Here is a 17380-nt window from a genome sequence, read left to right as displayed (position 1 = left end):
TGGGGGGGCAGGAGCCAGCACCCATGGCTCCGGTGGAGGAGAGAAAATGCTGGAGCTGGTGGTAAAAGAAAAGAGATAGGAAGGAGTTAGTCTCAATCCCCGTCAACTCTGACAAAGGCTTAAGGATAGAGCCCCCTGTCACATGGCAGACTCGCAAAGTGGAGACGCCCGCAGGAGTGAAGAGCGCCAGACGGACCGGATCACGACCCGGAGCAAAGTCAGGGTGCCCAGAGATAGGGAACAGGGGGAGGGGTTGGACACGAGACCCCCAGCTCAAACCGCACACCCCAAGGCCTTCAGGGTGGGGCCAATCAAGGGGTGCTGGGGGTGGGATACACAGCGCCGAGGAGAGGCAATCCACGGAAGAGCGGCAATTGGACAAGACACCGCCGCAGCCTCCACAGACACCCAAAGACGGCGCGCCCCAACCGACCACTCCACCACACGGCGAAGATGCGCAGCTCTCCAATAGAGCTCCAGGTTGGGAAGGCCCATCCCCCCCGATATCTTAGGCCTCGTCAAGTAAGAAAAAGAAAGTCTAGGCGGCCTCCCTCGCCAGATGTAGCGGAGAAAGGCACCATGACACTTACGAAAATAGGAGCGGGGGAGGAAAATGGGCAGCGTCTGGAAAAGGTATAGGTATAAACGCGGTAGAACATTCATCTTGAGAACGCTGACCCTCCCGAACCAGGATACATGAGGGAATGCCCATTTATGTAGATCAGAAAGGAGAGAGGCCAACAGGGGATCAAAATTGAGAGACCGTGCTCCACCATTTTTGAAGCGTTTTTATTTGCACTGTCAAGTGAACCCTGTGTCCATTCCGTGGCATGAGGGACCGCTTAAGGTGCTAGATCAAATCCCTTCTTGGAGATAGGCCAGGCTTTCTTGTAACCTGTCCCTACTGCTAGTTGGGTACAAGCATTTTTCTTTACCCAGATGTAAAACTTCCTAGTTGAAAAACTGAATTCCTCATGTTCCAAATGTGGCCCTTTTGCCCCCAAACAATCTGACAAACCCATGCATGTGGGGTATCAATGTACTCAGGAGATGTTGCTGAACACATATCGGGGTGTTGTGGGACAGCGACATATACCAGGAGCTGTAATTTCACACCTGAAGTACAAAGTGTGTGAAAAAAAACACCAAAAACAATTACTATCACAAACTTTGACAAGGGTTGGTGGTAGGATTAGTGCATGGAAAGGGTTAAACTATCAGCATCTAAAATACCCTGGGGTGTCTAGTTTTCAAAAATATATGGTTTGGTGGGGTAAATTTAATTTGCTGGCTTCAAAGATGCCCCAAATACCACATGGAGACAAAATTACCAGATTCAGAGAAAAATGGTTTTGAATTAGCAAAACGCTACTTGTACTTATTGCCCCATAACGCGTAGAAGAAAGCAAAAAAACATAAAAACATTGGGTATTTTTAAACTCGGGACAAATAGTAGAATCTATTTAGCGGGTTTTTTCAGCAGTGTTTTATGATGAATAAAAGATTTTTCAAATAAAAGTGAGAAAATGTGTTTTTTTTTTAATTTTTCGTCATATTTTATTATTTTTATTATAGGAAATTACATCATATGGAAAAAATTATGGTGTCTGAAGAAAGCCCTTCTTGTCCTGAAAAAAACAATATATAACTTGTGTGGGTTCTGTAAATGGGTTAAGAGAAAATTACAGCTAAACAGAAACACTGCAGAAACGATAAAACAGCCATTGTCACGAAGGGTACAAAAAATAGAATCAGCCTTTGTCACGAAGGGGTTAAACAAGCAGGTTGAGGATTTTTTCTCTCTTTCACTGGTCGGTCAGCCCCGAGCCCTAGAAGTTCTCTCGCAGACCTGGGACTTCGGCCTGGTGTACATTTTTCCCCCTATTCCTCTTATTTCCAAAGTTCTTCGGAAGAATCAAGAAAGCCCTCACGAGTTCATTATCATCGTTCCTTTCTGGCCTCCAAGAATCTGGTTCTCAGACCTAATCCACCTGGCCATAGACGAACCTCTCCATCTCCCTCAGGTGAAGGACATTCTCCTCCCAGATCCACCCAGATCCCTCCCCTCTCAAGCTCTCGGCATGGCTTCTGAAAGGGAGATCCTGACCTAAAAGGTTTATCTACTTCAGTGGTGGACATTATCCTCTCCAGCCACACTAAAACTACTTCGGCCAAATATCAGAAGGTCTGGAGAACTTTTGTAGCTTGGTGCAAAGCAAATAAGGTTGCCTCCCCCTCCATCCAGGGCGGCTTTGATAGTGGTTTAAAACCAGCCACTATTAAAGTTCAGATTTCGGCCCTGAGCAGTGTTCTAGATTACAACCTGGCACTCCATCCCTGGATCACAAGATTTTCCAACGGAATGTGCAGACTCCGTCCTCTGTTCCATTCGTCAGTTCCTCCATGGGACCTCAATCTCGTCTTATGTCAACTCACCTTGTCACACTTTGAGCCTCTAGAAGAGACTTCACTTAAGCTTCTCACCTACAAGGTTGTCCTACTGATGGCCCTCACTTCCGCTAGGAGGGTGAGTGAGCTCCAGGCTCTCTCAAGGGTGGAGCCCTTTCTCAGAATTCTTCCAAGTCAGAATAATCCTTCGTTTGCCACCTGAATTTCTCCCGAAGGTGGTATTGAGTTTTCACCCAGATCAGGATATCATTCTACCAGACTTCTGTCCAGACCCCAAAAATCCCAAAGAAGTGGAGCTCCACTCTCTAGACTTGCGGAGATCTATCCTGATTTACCTGTCTCATACGCACTCATGGAAGAAGTCAAATTCCCTTTCCCTGTCTTTTGCTGGGACCAGTAAGGGAATGTCCGTTTCCAGAGCTTCCATAGCCCGCTGGCTTAAAGACGCCTTCGCTGAATGTTACATCTTCGCGGGACGAGAACCTCCCTCAGGACTGAAGGCACACTCGACTAGATCCGTCTCGACTTCTTGGGCGGAACTCTCTGGCAATTTTGAATTGATTTTTGTCTGAGTGTGTCTTTTTAACCACACTGGGGAGGAAGGGGGAGGTCTCTTTTTTTTTTTTTTTTTTAAAGAGTTTCCTGCCCTACCTTCTTCACCTGTGCCACCTTGGAAATGGACAAGGAAAAGGAATTACCAGGTAAGAACTCTCAATTTCCGGAGCAGTCTGTATTTGTCAGACACCACTGGGTATCTGTATTATGTTAGTAGGAGGAGCCCGATATGCAGGATGACCGGAGGGAATGGTGAATCAGAACAGGTAGAGTTCCAAATAGTGTTATCAGGAAACAGTCCAGGGTCAGGTTCAGGCAGCAAGACAAAGTAGCGTGGTCAAAATATAAGCCGAGGTCAGGTGCAGGCACCAATCCAAAGTAGCGTGGTCAAGGTACAAGCCAAGGTCAGGTTCAGGCAGCAAGACAAAGTATCGTGATCAAGGTACAAGCCAAGGTCAGGTTCAGAATAGGGACAGGAGCACAGCACTGGGAATGCTATGTAATTCAGAATATCTGAGCGCTGCCATAAGGGAGCTTGGGGGTTTTATAGGGATCACAGACGTATGTCATATCACGACATATGATGTCAAGTCTGTAGATCCAACCTTCGTGCCACCCCTCACACTGTCTCTAGAGGGAGATGACGTTGGAAGCACCACCGCTCTAGTAATACCACCTTCTGCCATGCCTCCCTTCTCCTCCTGCACACAGTTGGCAGGAGGAGGAGGTGTTGGAGCGGCATGCAGAAGCGCTGTCCCTCTCATGGAACCCGACGCTGCTCCGTCGCCATCTTCCCCAGCTCCCCACGTCCACGCGAAGAACCAGCCGACCAAGACGTTGCCGGGACCTGGGATCCTGTAGCGCGTCTGCGTCGCCCCCTCCTGCCGGTACGTGCCTGACAGTATTTCTCCTGACATTACCTGTGGGTTTTTCTTTGTATCTCGAACAATTCTGACAGTTGTGGCTGAAATCTTTCTTGGTCTGCCTGACCTTGGCCTGGTATCAAGTGATCCCCGAATTCACTACTTAATAAATGAGAGAACAGTACTGGCACTTTTAAGGCTTTGGATATCTTTTTTATCTCCTTTTCCATCTTTATAAAGTTCCATTGCCTTTCACAATTTCTGCCAGGGTATGCAAACTTTTGAGCACAACTGTCGGCAATTCATCAGGGATTTTGACAAGGTTGCGGCCCCTATAACTGCCCTCACCAAAAAAGGGTTTCCAATATTCACCACTGACCCCTAGATGCAGTCAGGGCCTTCGACAAACCTGATCTATCTCAACCATTTTTACTGGAAGTAGATGCATCCGAGTTTGGGGCTGTACTATCCCAGCAGAAGACGTATGATGGACCGCTACATCCATGCAGCTTCTTCTCTAAAAATATTCTCCAGCAAATAAGAACTATGACATTGGTAACCTGAATTACCTGTCAGTCTAGCCCTAATAGAATGGCGACATCCATTATCGTATTCCTGTCACTTGTCACTATACTGACCGACCACAAGAATCTCCAGTATAATAGTAACACCAAAAGACTTAATCCTCGCAAAGTTTTTAAGGCCCTTTTCCTGTCCTCTCAATTACATCATTTTGTACTGCTCAGGATCCAAAAATGCCAAGGCTGATGCTCTATCCGCATGGACTGTACATCTGTTTACAGGCAGAGAGTATCAGCAGTGCCTCTGTGGGAAAAAAAAATAAAGAGTATTAAAACCTAAAACATAGTTGGGCAGCAGGGGAATGTTAGGGCTGGTCTTCACACTGTGGGGACTGAAGAAATAATCAGCCCCTTTCAGTGAAGCCGGCTGTGGCAGCTGGGAATGTGATCAGCATTGAGCCTGTATAATCGCTCCTGCAGGGGCAATCAAAGTGTTGAGAGGGCCTCTGGGTGGGTATGCTGATCTGTCCAGACACCTGGGCAGATATAGCAGCAGTGACCCTGCGATCGCTACATTCTTATATTTTGCACTAATAATTTTATAGCAAGACAGGCTTCATCATTTATATAACTTCTTTACTACCAAAAGCAGCAAAGTGACAAATATGAAAATTAAAATATATCACCAATCAACATAAAACAGGGACTATAAAGCCTGAAGACAGCCCCTACCACCTAAAGGTCCTTACCATTACTACAATACTAGCCGCTACCGCCACCTTGTGGTTTTATATATACTGTGCCTTGCACATTTATTACTGATCTCTCTCTGATCTGGTGTCAACATCTTCATATGTTTTCTGCTCATACTTGCTGTGAATACCACCAAAAGTAGTGCTTAACTATGGCAGACAAGACCCACACAGCTTCAGCGGCAGACCTGCCATCATGGCTCTACGTAGCCAGGGCCTCGTTTGATTTGGCCAACCAACAAGCCCTAACATCACTTCCCCATCCTCAATCGGCTTCCCAGAGAGGGAGGTCCGGAACAAACTTCAGGCAGAATGCCCACTTCCTACGCTGCCACACAAGGTCTTAACCCCCCCCTGAGTTTGACACCACGATGGCAACATATACGTCCAAAACTGTCAGGGACCCTAGGAAAGGGGCCAAACGTGGTATCAGAGGTATCTCCCAGGACCCTGCACTGGCACGCCAACAGACGGCCTTTGTCATTAGGTGGCTTCCGGACCTGGGTTTTGTGATCAATGTTGCCAAGTTGGCCCTTACCCCATCTCAGGTCATCCAGTTTCTGGGATTCGAGATAGACTCGGTAGCCACAGTCCTCAAGCTACCGGCAACCAAAATTACGGTGATCAAGAAGTAGATCCACAGGGTGCTTACGCTCCAAGACTGTTCCACTTCAGATTCTAGCTTGCATTGTGGGCCTTCTCTCCTCGTCCATCCAAGCAATCTTTCCCGCTCCGCTCCACTACCAAGCTCTTCAGTGACTCAAGGCGACCCACCTTCGCAGGTTTCCATCCTACGATCACCAGATCACCCTCTTGAAGGATGTGAGGTGAGAGCTCATGTGGTGGCTATGATACATGGAATGGTCAAGCTATCTTCCCGACTTAGTCCTGGAATCAGACGCCAGCTTTTACGCTTGGGGGTGTCCAGACCTTCCGAAGCGGCCGGGTGTCGATGGTCAGCACAGTAGAGACAATTGTCTGGAACCCAATGCAGCCTCCTTTGCCTTTCGGTTGCGGATTGCTCCAACTGATGCCTTCTCCTCTGGATGGACAACATCTCACCGGTCAATACATCAACCATCTGGGGGGATGCGGTCATGTCTGCTTACGATTTCCGCCTGGCCAACCGCATCACACTGAAAGCAGAATATATTCTGGGATCCGACAACACGGTGGCACATTGGTTTTCCCATCGCTTGAGGGATGTCAGTGATTGGATGCGGTCTTCCAGCGTCTGGACTCTCGGAGGGTCCATTTTCTATCGATCTCTTCGCGTCCAGACCGAATACTTAACTGGCGACTTTCTTCAGCTGGCTTCCAGATCCGGACTGCACCGCAGTGTACGACTTCCTACATACTTGACCTCCATCCAGGCTTACGCTTTTCCCCCCTTCACTATGATTCCTCGGGCGCTTCTCATGATCCGACTGCAGCAGGTGTCAGGATCCGGACAGTCAGTTTCACCCCTTCATCCTTTAACATCGCTTATCCTTAATAGATTTGTTCCAATATTCAGAGATGCCCCTGCATCTTTATAGGCTATGCTATGTTTCCATACATTATTTATGTTTACCTGCAAATACAGGATTTCCATGTCTTATTCAGTTGATCAATACCTGCAATGCTGTTTTCATGTGTTGTTTATTTGATCTATACCTTCAGTGCTGAGTTTACATGTGATTTCCAGTTGATCTATACCTGCAATGCTGAGTTTGTGTGTTCTGTTGATCTATAACTGCAATTTATGTATACCTGCAAATACAGGGTTTTTATGTCTTATTCAGTTGCACGTGCTGTTTCCATGTGTTGTTTATTTGATCTACACCTGAACTACAGGGGGTAGGTATGGTTTAGTGGATGGGGGTACAAAGGGACTCTGGGGATGATTACAAGGGAGGGGACCTCTCAATGTCTGTACTGACTCTCACAGTCTTCCTCTGATCTGCAGTCAGTGTGGCAAATATTTTTTTTGGTGTGGTAGCGGAGGGAGTGATTGCATGCTAGGGAGCAAGGAAATGCTTGGGTAGGGTCCAATTTGTTCACTATAAAATATATTGGCAACAGGGTCTAATATTTGTATATATATATATACTGGCAGCAGGGGCAAATATTTATATATATATATTGGCAGCAGGGGCATATATATATATATCTATATATATATATATATATATATATATATATATATATATATATATATACTGGCAGCAGGGGCAATTTATATTTATATATATATATTTATATATATTATCAGCAGTAGGGTCTAATATTTATTATCAAAGAGATAAGTACATATTATGTAGTTAAAAATGGATGTCTAACACACACACACACATATATATATATATATATATATATATATATATATATATATATAGATAGTGTATATGTAGCATTTTATAATTGCCCCACCATCACCACTTTGGTCCCTCTCCCCCTATGTCCCCCCCTAAATATGAAATTTGGAGACCCCACTGAGTCTGAGCAAGTTCCAACAAACCACGCTACATCTAATTTTCATCCTCCCGTGACCTACTTACCTTCACTGGATCCACGGCTTCTCTGGCTCCCTCTAGGACGTTGTCTGTCTGACTGGTTCAAACAAAGTATGATTTCTGCTACTGCTGCAAATACCTGGAGCTACGTTGCATACCGTTAAATAGACTGTTTCTTGATTCTCAGTTGTTTGACTGCTTCATATCCAGGATTGGATACTTTATTTTTGTTATATTTACATTGTTGCAACAATCAAGTTACAAGGTATGATTTCTGCTTATGCTGCTAATACCAGGAGACTATTGTGCCTTTGTATTTGGACATTCATAAATCAATCTAAAACTGACTTTGATATTGTATGATTGTCAACAGTTAAGGTACCAAACAAGAAACCATAACAGCTATTCCCAAACTGAAAATAACTTGTAATTCTCATTTTATTACCATGCTCTGTTAGAAATAAATTTAACAAAAATAATAAATAAAATAATAACGATATGATAAGACATAATAAATATTTTTATTTTTTTTGGAGTACATCATGTTCCTCGTTTGAGATATTCAGAATTGGATTCATTGAGGTGAACTCATATTATGCAAGTCACTAATACTATGATTTTTATAATATATATAATATAAACTCACTGGCCACTTTATAGGGTACACCTTGCTAGTACCGGGTTGCCCCCTTTTGCCTTCAGAACTGCCTTCATTCATTATGGCATACTTTCTACAAGGTGCTGGAAACATTTCTCAGAGATTTTTTTTTAAACAATTTATTCAAAGAGGATATTGCACATATGAAGTACAGAAAAAAAGAAAAAAACAGGCAAGCCAAAATACAGTATAAAACACAGTAAGCATGTATCAGTATCATAGGAGGCATATGAGGTACACACAGTCAATACATGTACAAGAAAAATACAAAAGGATCTATCACAGAAGGCACATAATACAGACAACCCCAGTGGTAGCAGGGAAGCACAGTACATAAGTAGCGTCAGTACATAAGATGCGAAGAGCATAGGCATAAGAAAATCGTGACAGGAACTGTACCCACAAATAAGCACCAGTGTGAGGAAATATCAACATAAACTCAGAACAGCCACCAAAAAAAAGGGCGACAGGGGAGCCAATGCGTACACAGGCAAGGAAGACGGAACAGAACAAGAAGTAAGCAAACTTGTAATATCTCAGCCCCATCACAATTCCTGAGACTCCACCCCAACCATAGCCACAGTAGGTTGGGACCCCGGGATCGGAGAGGACCGCTTTAGCGTTTGAAGGCAGAACCAACCAGTGGAGAGAAACGTGTTGTAAAGAGATGGTTTAATGGAGTCGTCCATAACCACAATAAAGGAAGACCATTTACAGAAGAAGGATTTAGCCTTTGCTTCTCTATGCATGGCGGCTTCCAGCAAGTCCAGGTAAAAAACGCAATGTATAGCTTTTTTACTAACCGCTGATATGGTAATCAAAAGGGTCTTTTCCTTGGCAGTAAAGGGGCGAATATCTGGAGGCGGTAAAATTACAAAAAGAGCCCATTCCAGTCAAGTGGAAAGTAACTCCCAAAACTCTAACTACATAATGATGAACGTCTCTCCAAAAGTTGGCAATGTAGGGGCAGGCTCAGAGGCTATGATAAAGATCGGCATCGGTCGCCGCACATTTAAAATTAGAAGAATCTCCCAACCGGGCCGCCACATAGAGCTTCAGAGTCATGTATGCTCGGTGATGAATTTTCAGAAACATTTCACTATAGGAACGAGACACCAGAAGCTTCGAATTTAACACTGTGGTGTCGACCAGAGCATCTAGGTCTATGTCAGGGAGGTCTTTCTTCCACCGGGTAGGTCCTGCCTAAGGGATCCCCAGGTGATAATAGGACAAATTTGCCCATAGAGAAAGGACATGTGAGGGAGCTGGAGGGGGTATGTAAAGTTATACTGTCAAGAGGATTGTTGTGATCCCTAGGTGACAACATAGCTAAAATACTGACAATGAAACTGCAAAGCTGTTTCTGTCCACAGAAATGGAGAAGAACTTCTCACGAAACTGTTGCCAGGTAAGGATACGAGAAGTAGCGGGGCAAATAATATTGGGGCAAATAAAACGAGACAACCCCTCACACACTCCAGTCTCCTGAAAATAGGAGCAGATTTACCATGTTGGAATCTGGGATTAAGGACCAAGGACACATAGAGAGTATGTAAAAATCCCAATCCCAAGGGCCTCCGCACCTGGGTCCACGCCCTGTAAGTGTGATAAAATAGCGGAAGCATATGAATAGGATAAAGGAGTTTAGGGAATGCAGCCATCTCATACATCTACCTGTTAAGGAAAGGGGACATTTAGCCCAGGTTTTAAATAATCCATCAATTTGTTGGAAAAGGGGAAGGATATTCAATTTATACAGTTGAGAGAGGGAGGACGGGATCCAAAGACCCAGATACTTGAGAGCCGGGGAGGCAGTCCAGCGGAAAGGGAATTGATCGCCCCGTTCCTGGTCTGTGGGAGTGTGTCACGACCGGGGTACAGGGTCTGGATCCGCGCTGCAGAATCAGCGCCCTCTGGAGGAGAGAGGACGTACTGCCACCAGGCACAGGAGACACAGAACGTACACCACCAAGAATAACGTAAAGGTGGAACTCAGGAACAAAAATAAATAAATAATAATAACGGTATCCGAAGGGTCAGGCAAAAGAGTAGTCGGGGTCACAAGCAAAGGTCAGGGCAGGCAGCGAAACAACGGAGGTCAGGAACAAGCAGGAGTCAAAACCAGGAAGCTAAATCAGGATAACAACGCTAGTGAGAGGCAAAAAGGCACTAACACAGGCAATGGTGTAGTGCCAAATGAGGGTTTAAATATCCCTCCAACAATATGGATCCTCCTACCCTCCTAATTAGGGGGAGGAGGAAAAGGAATATATGTCGCTTTAAGAGCGACATGAATATTCATTAGATGAGCCGTTCGCGCATGCGCGAACGGCTCTCAAGACGTAGAGGCGCGCGCCCCGGAATTATCCCGTGAACTCGCCGGGGGCGCGCATCTCGCAGGAGGACGGACCCGGCGGCAGCTCACCGCAACGGCACGAGCAGGGAGCCGGCCGCGCGGGCTGCGTCTCGGCGTCCCTGCCGGCAGCCCGACGGAGGAGGTAACAGTACCCCCCCCCTCTACGAGAGCCATCCTGGGGATCAGGAGCAGGTTTCTGTGGAAATCTGGAATGAAAAGAACGAATTTTGGCCGGAGCATGAACATTAGAGGCCGGGATCCAAGAACTCTCCTCAGGACCGTATCCCTTCCACCTAATGAAATACTGTAATTGCCCCCGTTTCTTTCTGGAGTCTAAGATAGTCTGAACTTCATATTCTTCTTCATCTTGTATCATTACTGGTTCAGGGACACGGACCGAGGAAGAGAATTGATTAGTCACCACTGGTTTAAGCAATGAGACATGAAATGCGTTATTGATGCGCATAGTTTTAGGTAAAACCAGGGAATAGGTAACTTCGTTAATTCTTGCTTTAACCTTGTAAGGCCCAATATATTTGGGTCCCAAAGTTCTGGCGGCTTGCTGAAGATGCAGATATTTAGTTGAGAGCCACACAGAGTCACCGGGATTAAGTATAGGTCCTCTGGACCGATATTTGTCAGCTGTCTTCTTTTGCTGTTTTTTAGTGTGCTTTAAATGTTCGGCCAGTCTTGCCCAATGATCTCGCAGAACTTGAAATTGGGCTTCTGCCGCTGGAACCCCTGTGGAACTGGTTTCCTGAGGCCATAACTGGGGTTCGTATCCATGAACTGCTTTGAAGGGAGACATCTTTAAAGATTCATGAAATGAGCTATTGTAAGACCATTCAGCAAGATGTAATAATGTAGACCAATCTGACTGGTCTTCTGAGACATACATCCTAAGATATTGTTTCAGTACCTGGTTAGCTCTCTCAGCCTGTCCATTGGATTGCGGGTGATGAGAAGATGAAAAATGCAGTTCTATTCCCATGAGCTTGCACATGGCCCTCCAGAACCTGGAAATGAATTGTGATCCTCTATCAGAAATTATTCTTTGAGGTACACCGTGTAAACGTACGATCTCTTTCATGAAGATCTCGGCTAAGGTACTGGCAGACGGCAGTTTGGAGAGAGGGATAAAATGAGCTTGCTTCCTGAACAGATCAACTACCACCAGAATTGTCGTGTGGCCTTTGGAGGGAGGTAGGTCTGTAACAAAATCCATGGCTATATGTTGCCATGGTTGTTCCGGAACGGGTAGTGGACATAACAATCCTGCTGGTCTGATGCGAGGTATTTTATTATGACCACATACGTTACATGCTTGTACAAAGTCTACAATGTCCCGAGTCATGGAAGGCCACCAAAAATGTCTCTGGAGCAGAAATTTCACATTCCGAACTCCCCGATGGCCCGCTACAGGAGAAGCATGACCCCAAGATAATACGGCTTTACGAAACCGCGGCTGAACATATAATCTCCCAGGAGGTGGCATCAGTCCCTTAGGATGAGGTGTCTGTGATTTGGAGATGTGCCACATGAGGGTGTTGTGAATGGTGGCAATGATTTTGGTAGGAGGTATGATTGGTTCAACAGGGGTGTCAAAATTAGGTGCTTCGTGTTTTCCTGGATAAAGCATCTGCTTTGCAATTCTTTGAACCCGGGCGAAATGAAATCGAAAAATTGAAGCGGGTAAAAAACAGTGCCCATCGAGCCTGACGGGGATTAAGTCTTTTGGCTTTTTCAATATAGACCAGATTCTTGTGATCGGTCAGGATTGTAATGGGGATGATAGTGCCTTCAAGAAGATGACGCCATTCTTCTAAGGCTAATTTGATAGCTAACAGTTCCCGATTTCCGATGTCATAATTACGTTCAGCTGGGGTAAAAGTCTTAGAGAAATATGAACATGGATGAAGACGATTAGATTCCTGATTTCACTGGGACAGGATGGCCCCGGCTCCACTTTCCGATGCGTCGACTTCCAGGATAAAAGGTAAGTCTGGATTAGGACGTTGTAAAATAGGAGCCGTCGTGAAGGCCAACTTTAGCTTTGCAAAAGCCTCCTTTGCCACTGGGGTCCAGGATTTGGGATTCGCCCCTTTTCGGGTGAGAGCAATGATGGGGGCAATGGTTTGTGAGAAGTTCCGGATGAAGCGACGATAATAATTAGCAAATCCCACAAATCGTTGTACGTACGCCCTTGACGTCAGAAGGTTCTTCCCAGTCTTTAATAGCTGCTAGCTTGTCTGGATCCATCTCTAACTGTCCAGAAGACAGGATATAACCCAAGAACTTGACTTTGTCGCATTCGAACTCACATTTCTCGGCCTTGGCGTATAGTGAATGTTCTCTTAAACGCTGCAGTACTTGAGTAACATGTCGCCAATGCTCAGTCAGATTTTGGGAATAAATCAAGATGTCATCTAGATACACCATAACATGGGATAGCAACATGTCTCGAAAGATGTCATTCACAAAATTCTGAAAAACTGCCGGGGCGTTACACAGTCCGAAAGGCATAACTAGATATTTATAATGCCCGTATCGAGTATTGAAAGCGGTCATCCATTCATCACCCTCCTGAATACGAATCAGATTATATGCCCCACGGAGGTCAAGTTTGGTGAAGATGGTGGCGTCCTTTAATTGGTCATATAATTCGGTTATGAGAGGAAGAGGGTATCTATTCTTTATTGTTATCTTATTTAACCCCCGGTAATCGATGCAGGGGCGTAAAGAGCCATCCTTCTTGGCAACGAAAAAGAACCCTGCACCGGCTGGAGATGCTGAAGGCCTGATGAATCCTTTTTCCAAACTCTCTTCAATGTATTGGGCCAAAGCTTGATTTTCGGGTTGAGATAATGGGTACGTGTGCCCCTTAGGTGGACTGGTACCGGGTAACAGCTTTATGGTGCAGTCATACGCACGGTGAGGAGGTAAGGTGTTCGCCTTTTGTTTAGAAAAGACATCCAGAAAGTCCCAGTACTGAGATGGTATTAGTTGACGGGGGTCTTCAGCTGGAGTGTCCAGTATCAAATTTAACTTAGTGGGAGTGTTACAGCATTCCTTTAAACACTCCTTACTCCAGGCCAAGATCTGTCCTTCTCTCCAATCGATGCTGGGGTTGTGAGATTGGAGCCATGACATTCCCAGGATAATAGGTATATGAGGACTGGACAGGACATCGAATTGTATCTCCTCGAAATGTAGTACGCTGACTACTGCACCAATAACGTCCGTCTGAGAGGACACCATTCCTGTTCCCAGGGGAGTCCCGTCTAATGCAGAAATAGCTGTTTTCGGAGTCTTTGGCTTTAAGGGTACGTTATTATCCATAGCCCAGGTCTTGTCTATAACATTTTCTGCTGCTCCTGAATCAATGAAAGCTTGGGTGACCACTTGGTGGCCTTGCCACTGCAGCTTGATGGGAACAAACAGTCTTTGAGGTTGAGGAGGTGTGGCTACAGTAGCACTTAGTGAAGCACCTCCGACCTTCACTAAGTTCTGGCGTTTCCCGACTTCTTGGGGCATGCAAAAATCAAATGTCCCTTCTGCCCACAGTACAAGCATAGGCCCAAGGATCTATGACGCTGTTTCTCTTCGGCTGAAAGATGGAGTACCGGGCCTATTTCCATAGGTTCCGCGGCCGCAGGAACTGGTTCAGGAGAAGTGTGAACAACTGGACGAACTGGAGGCCGAAATTGACGTGGCCTTCTGTCTCGCTCTCTCTCTCGTTCAAATCTTCTCTCCAGACCTCTGGCTTCTAATCGTAGGCATAGGGTAATTAAGTTCTCCAGATCACGAGGTAAATCACGATAGGTGAGAGCGTCTTTCAAGGACTCATTCAGCCCCCTACGGAAGGCAGAAGTTAACGCGCTGACATTCCAGTCAGTTTCATAAGCGAGTGTGCGGAATTCTACAGCATACTGCGCCACTGTTCTTCTTCCCTGCTGTATCTCCATTAAGTTGGATTCAGCTGCTTCACGTCTCCCAGGAGCATCAAATACAGCCCTGAATGAAGAAATAAAGGCGTCGGCGTCGTCCAAAATGGAAGAGTCCTGTTCCAATAACGGCGAGGCCCAGGCTAACGCTTCTCCTTTTAATAAATTGATAATAAAAGTCACTCTGTTGTTGTGGGAAGCGAAGGTGTGAGGATGTGCACGAAAATGTAGGGTGCATTGATTCAGAAACCCTCTACACTCATTTGGGTTTCCAGAGTACTTTTCAGGTAAGGGCATCTTTGGTGCTTTAACAGAAGGACTTATTCCAGACGCAGGGGTTGAGGCATCCGACAACGCACTTTGGGAGACTGAAGGTGCAAGATTCGTGGCCAAAGATCGGAGCATGTCAGCCACGTCGTCCAACTTTCGTTCCAAGGATTGGAGCTGCGACGCATGAGCGGCTAAGACTTGATCTTGTCTCTCTTGATGGTTGGACATCCTTGCGAATTCTGCGGGATCCATATTAGGGGCCTGTGTTAACTGTCACGACCGGGGTACAGGGTCTGGATCCGCGCTGCAGAAACAGCACCCTCTGGAGGAGAGAGGACGTACTGCCACCAGGCACAGGAGACACAGAACGTACACCACCAAGAATAACGTAAAGGTGGAACTCAGGAACAAAAATAAATAAATAATAATAACGGTATCCGAGGGGTCAGGCAAAAGAGTAGTCGGGGTCACAAGCAAAGGTCAGGGCAGGCAGCGAAACAACGGAGGTCAGGAACAAGCAGGAGTCAAAACCAGGAAGCTAAATCAGGATAACAACGCTAGCAAAAAGGCACTAACACAGGCAATGGTGTAGTGCCAAATGAGGGTTTAAATATCCCTCCAACAATATGGATCCTCCTACCCTCCTAATTAGGGGGAGGAGGAAAAGGAATATATGTCGCTTTAAGAGCGACATGAATATTCATTAGATGAGACGTAGAGGCGCGCGCCCCGGAATTATCCCGTGAACTCGCAGGAGGACGGACCCGGCGGCAGCTCACCGCGACGGCACGAGCAGGGAGCCGGCCGCGCGGGCTGCGTCTCGGCGTCCCTGCCGGCAGCCCGACGGAGGAGGTAACAGAGTGCTTCCGTCTTACCCGCATTAATCAGGAACCCCAAAGCCTTATGGAATAGAGCAAAAAGGTCCATAAGAGGAGGGATGGACTGTTTAGGATCGGAGAGAAATAAAAGCAGGTCATCGGCAAAAGCGACCACCTTCGTAACGGAAATCGAGGCGAGTTAAACCCGTTAACGAGAGGTTGGGTGAGAGGGGAACTGTATAGCTACTGAAATAAGTGAGTAAAGCGAATGCCAAAGTGATGGAATTTCAAAAAGGACGTGAATAATGCCATTGAAATACGATCAAACGCTTTGTCCGCATCGCAACTAAGGATAATGGCAGATTTATTTTTCGTCAATTTAGTGGAGACAACGGCCAAAATCAAACTTCTAACATTTTGGGTAGAGTGCCTCTCATTAAGGAAGCCCATCTGAGACGGTCCTATCAACCTAGCCAGGATGGGTTGAAGACATTATAGCAGTAGGAAGACATCAATTCAGGGTCTCGATTAGGCTTAGCAATAAGAACAGTTCTAGAAAGACTAAAGTCTTTCGGAGGTAGCTCACCTGCGAGGAGACGATTATATAATTCACGGAGGTGAGACAACAGATGGGGTGCTAAATTTTTATAATATTCCGCACTGAGGCCATCAGGCCCCGGCGTCTTATGAGTTGGCAAAGATTTTATAATATTCTCCTGCAGAGAAACCGGTGCTTCCAGTAAATCCCTATCCTGTTGGGTGAGCTTAGGAACTTGAGCTTGGAGGAAGGTCTCAAGCACTGCATCAAGAGCAATAGGCTCTGCGTTATAAAAGCTACGAAAGTAGTCAACAAACAGTTGGGTAATTGTAGCAGGGGATGAGATGCGAGTCTGATTATGATCCCTCAAGTGGGTAATAAACTGCCTCTTATATTTAGAGCGAGTGACCAAATTAGGCAGAGGTTTCCCTGCTCTGTTGCCCCAGCGAAAATACCTATTGCCCATATAATCACAGGAAATCTGTGCCTTCTCAGTGGCCCATGCATCATATAATGCCTTAGCCTTAGATATTCGCAGACTCAGCAGACTGGGACAGTACGTGGTTAGGCTTGTGACAGATCTTGACCCAGGTGTAGGAGCCGCTCTGCAGCCTCTTTTCTATGACGTGCTATATAGCTAATAATGTGCCCGCGCAATAGGTTTAGACACTTCCCAAAAATGTTTTAATATCGTCAATATGGGTGAGATTATCATCAACGTAGTTGAGCCATTCCAGTTCCAGAAAGGACCGGAAGTTATCAGAGCGGAAGAGATTAAAGGGGAATCGGCAGCAGTGGCGTCGCCGGGGGGGGCCGGGGGGGCCAGAGAGGGCCATGCCCCCCCCTACATTATGCTGTGCCCCCAGTGTGCCCCCCCAATTGAAACGCTATACCATTATACGGAACACTAAGCTCCAAATGCAGCCGATGCGGCTGACAGTTTCAAAGCGGCTGTAAAACCGCCCCCGCTGGCTGCTTAATGGATTGCCGGCATGCCAATCACTGACTGAGGCTCTTCGTCCCGCCCATTTGAAGGGGGCGGGCTCTTACGGAACAGTTGCTTGTCACTGCCTGACAGGGAGAAGAGCATGAGGGAGAAGAGCAGTGTGCTGTGTTACAGTGGAAGAATGAAGGCCAGCAAAAAAAGTATTTTATTTTAAATAAATAGTGGAGGTGACAGAAGGAGGGACATTAACAAGGG

The 17380-nt window shown here is 46.1% G+C and overlaps 1 non-coding gene across 1 annotated transcript; it reads left to right on the top strand.

Moving 5' to 3' along the window:
• The first annotated feature begins 793 nt into the window (after positions 1–793).
• On the top strand, positions 794–923 carry LOC149272822 (small nucleolar RNA SNORA35). Its single transcript, XR_016279531.1, has one exon. It is a non-coding gene; the product is annotated as a small nucleolar RNA SNORA35 (small nucleolar RNA).
• The last annotated feature ends 16457 nt before the right edge of the window (positions 924–17380 follow it).

Source organism: Sceloporus occidentalis, unplaced genomic scaffold (assembly GCF_023333645.1).
Source record: "Sceloporus occidentalis isolate IW3139 unplaced genomic scaffold, rSceOcc1.0.p SCAF_415, whole genome shotgun sequence".
Lineage (NCBI taxonomy): Eukaryota > Metazoa > Chordata > Lepidosauria > Squamata > Phrynosomatidae > Sceloporus > Sceloporus occidentalis.
The sequence above is the reverse complement of the archived record's forward strand: the minus strand, read 5'-3'. Positions and strand labels throughout refer to the sequence as shown.